At 32.2% G+C, this 4,475-nt stretch overlaps 1 protein-coding gene across 4 annotated transcripts in view; it reads left to right on the top strand.

Annotated features, from left to right (window-relative positions):
- Positions 1 to 4,475, top strand: part of LOC128251080 (probable serine/threonine-protein kinase DDB_G0282963) — a 332,943-nt gene that overhangs the window by 268,911 nt on the left and 59,557 nt on the right. The window lies entirely within an intron of this gene.

Here is a 4,475-nt window from a genome sequence, read left to right as displayed (position 1 = left end):
CTTATTTTACCGACCTCGAAAGGATAAAAGGCAAACTCGACGTCGGCGGAACTTGAACTCAGAACGTAAAGACGGACGAAATGCTACTAAACATTTTGCTTGGCGTGCTAACGACTCTGCCAGGTCACCGCTTGAATAATAATAATAATAATAATAATAATAATAATAATAATAATAATAATAATAATAATAATAATAATAATCATCATCATCATCATCATCATCATCATCAGAAAATTATGACAAAAATATTGAAGAAACACAAATGTTGAAAGATTAAATTCATATATTTTGTGTTGATAAGAAGTATCAGTGAAGTTTCTTATTTCTGTACGATTTAAAAGAATAAACTGTTTCATGGATTTCCAGGGTATAAAATCAATATGCAATAAAATATTTGTGATAACACAGCTTATGCATTTATCCATGCAATAAACACATATTTTTTTATCGCATTTCTTAATGCCTTATATAAAACCATTACCATTGTTACAAATATCCCAGTATGCCATCCCTTATAGACTACATGAAGGCTGTAGAATTTGGATAATTTTTTTATGCATTCTGTATTTATGTTTAGATACATTTTCATCTTAACAATGAATGCTCATGTTTTTATCTATGTGTTTCGTACATGAATACAAGTGCTACACTTGTGCCTCGTGATTTATAGATTACATATTTGGCATTTATTGCCAGACGGCATGTGATAATTTGGATTCTATTTAAACATGTAAATATCAAAATATCATGTGCGTGTAAGTATAAGTATCCGTGTATCAGTCTACCCGTATATATATATATATATATATATATATATATATATATATATATGTATATATTATATTATATATGTGTATGAGTGTGATTGTTTGTATTTATGTGTGTACGTATGTGTGTGAGAGAGTATGTATTCATGTATATATGTATGTAACCCGATTTTAAATCCTTCGACGTTTACAAATACTTGAACTGAAATTACAAAACCTCTTCAGATTCACTTCCTCATAAATCTTTTCTTTGAGAGAATCCAGAATGCGTCGTATTTATAGTTCACTATTTACTTGAAAAACACAAGATAAGAATTTTGATTCAAGTTTTCTTTCGATATTTCATAGATAGATAGATAGATATAATGTAGTCTTTTTGTTTTCATATAAAGAAATACTTGTAGTAGGAGAAATCGAAGTGAAGACTTTGCTTCCTTAAATGAGTTCCAAATAGGTAATCGTTAAAAATAATAAACAAAAGCAGAAATTGTATTTTCATTCGGTCTCAAGTTCATAATAGATTTTTCAGCCTTTTATTTATTTATTTATTTATTTCCGTTGAAGGAAATCCTTTTATTTTTATTAATAGGAAATTTCAAATTTAAAAATTAAAAATACACTTCACATACGGCGAATTGGTTAGAACAGGGGGAAAATAATTCAAAATATTTTTTTCAGACACTCTGCGATTCTGATTTCAAATCCTGGCAACGCTAACTTTGTCTTTCACTGTTTCAGTGGCCGTTAAATAAAGGCGGTTGACTGGTGAAAATGCATGAACGATGGACTGAATTCCTCTGTTTTTTGTTATTTAAGAACAAATTCCGTCAGGAACTATTTCATTTGTTGAATTAACATGTTTCCCAGTTCAACACCTCCCTTTAATTTGTTCCTTTTGAGGCTTTAACGGTCTCTAGTTTGTAACATCGTTCTGGGCAGGTTTCCTCACCACCCACCAATCTCTAAGAACTTATAGAAGGTCATGTGCACTGGCTTCCCTCCTGACTAAAATATCGGTTTCAAATATTCTTTTCTAATCTAGGCAAAAGGCCTGAAATTTTGGGTACTTAATTTATCGACCCTGAAGGGCAGAGTCGACCTCGGCGGAATTTGAACTCAGAACGTAATGACAGACGAAATACCGCTAAGCATTTCGCCCGGCGCGCTAACGACTCTGCCAGCTCACCGCCCGATATTGGTTTCAAATATTGGCACAAGACCAACCATTTTGGAGGAGCGGATAAGCCCATCACAATGATACCATACCAGTCCTGAAGTGGTAGTCACTTTATCGATCCTGGAGGGTGAACTGTAAAGTCGATTTCAGCAGAATTTGAACTCAAAACGTAAGAATGGACGTAAAATGGCCAATCATTTTGCCGGCGTGTCAACGATTCATCTTCCAGCGATTAAAATATTCGTTTCAAATTTTGAAACAAGGCCAGCATTTTCGAGGGCGGGGTTAAGACGATTACATAGACCCTAATATTCAGCTGGTACTTATTTTAAAGAATGAAAGGCAAAGTCGACCTTAGCGGAACTTGAACTCAGATCGTTAAAACGGATGAAACGCCGATAAGTATTTTGCCTCTGTGTGCTAATGATTCTGTCAAATCCGTCCTGACTAAAATATTAAAAATCAGTTCTCATCGCTCTCAAACAAGTTGTTATAATAAAATATTGCTGCCAATGTATTTTGCTGGTGGTTCCTTATCAATAATAAACCACTATAATATTATTTATAACTTTATATTAAATTGGAACAAAGTGTTCGGGTTATGCGAAATTCAGTGAAAAGAATAACGAGTTGATCTTGGGAATCATTGGTTACTACACTTCCTTTTGATTGCTGTTTCTTTCGTTTTAATTGTATTTCCTTTTGTCTTCTGGTGACATAGTTTTAAAAACCATTTAATACACATTTTCAGCACTTAAACGACGCGTTTAAAGTTCAAATTTAAATGAAACATTGATACAATATTATCTGAAACATTTGTTTATTAAGAGAAAAATTGTGTTCCACGATCATTCAGAAGCTTCTAAAAAGCATCATACACTCCTCTACATTGTATATGCTACCCATCTCTCTATTCAAGACAGTCAGTGCCCCATGTTTTATTTACGTGAGTGATGCTTTAAAGGTGTACTCAAGCAAAGAAATGTTCTTTAGCTGTGAAAATCGACAAATTTAGTTGAGATACTTACAAAGTGTAACAATCCAATTTATTCAATTAACTTCAAATCTATACTCCCAACAAAAGGAAAATACAGTGATTTGTATAAAAAATAATGTCATGTTACGGCAGGAAGTAGTTAATCACATAGATACGACTAATTCAGACGATGAATATTATTATAATTTTTTTTTTTTTTTGCTATACAAATCTGTCTTTTGGTTTACTTCAACTTCTATCTTGCCTTCAACGTTTTGCGTGTGTCAAACTCATTTGAAGGATTATTTTTTAATTACAGTGATAAACATGAAACGATTTTAAAGATGGATTCTAGCCATATGTGTCTGCGGATGTAACTAAAGTTGCAACAGTTTGCTGCATTATTATAATATATTATGAAAAGCTATTTATTTTAAATGTTATGAAATAGACTTAAACAATATTCATCGTTATGTGCAATTTACTTCACTGTTAGAATGCTGTAGGTATTTGCCTTTAATATAGTAGATTTTGTGGGGTGGATATACATCTAGAGTCAGTGTGAACGCGATAGAAATCTATTTTAATGACAGGAAATTTATCATGAAATATGTAGGAAACATTTTTATTGTTTTTTGCTCATAAGCATTTTGTTTTGATAAACATCCAGGAAAAAAATTGTTCTAAGACATTTAGTTTCTTCATGCTACATATTCCTACTTGTGAATATTTAAGCTTTCGTGAAATTTTGGGGAAATAAAATTTTACAAATTATTGAATTTTTTTCAAGCACTGTTATCTTTATGCATGACACATACATATCTAATGAAAACATTCTCGTAAACTCCAGTGTGTTACTGGAGATCTAGTACAACAATAGAGGTTATTAAATGTTTCACTCAGTGATATACTCTTCACTCAACGGCAAAAGAATTGTTACACGACAGCTACAATACTGTTTAAAAGTTTCGAATTTCCTGCTGCTGCATCTCTTGCTTGACGCTCTGGATTTGCAACGGTAGCACTTGAACACGCAACAACTTTTCCTTTTTACTTTCGTTCGATCACTGGCATAAAGTTGGTTTGCGTTTTCTTTTTTTCGGATAAATGTACTTTCAATAAACCTTTTACACTTTAGCTACGGTATGACTAGCATTAAACATGATTATTTAAGGTTGTAGCTCTAATATTATTGCGGACAGAAACAAAAAAAAAAACACATTTGAAACAAATTTATGATGGCACTCCGTCGCTTACGACGTCGAGGGTTCGGATCTTTTTTAAAACGGGGGCCACATTTTTCATTAATGTTTTACGTAGTGTTTTTGGTACCGAAAGACTTTCAAACTCCGTATACTTATCTATTTTGTGTTATAGAACAGAAAAATATTTTTGTATTCGAATTTATTTCATGTAAAAAATTGTCTTATTTCGATAATTTCAACCAATCACTGACGTTCATTCAGCCGATATACATTAAGTGCCGACTACATAAACAAACGATTCTTCGTTTTATTTGCTTTTTTCATTTTAAATTTGCTTTAACCCTAAC

This window comes from Octopus bimaculoides, chromosome 2 (genome assembly GCF_001194135.2).
Source record: "Octopus bimaculoides isolate UCB-OBI-ISO-001 chromosome 2, ASM119413v2, whole genome shotgun sequence".
Taxonomy (NCBI): Eukaryota; Metazoa; Mollusca; class Cephalopoda; order Octopoda; family Octopodidae; genus Octopus; species Octopus bimaculoides.
This window is presented reverse-complemented; position numbering and strand designations above follow the sequence as displayed.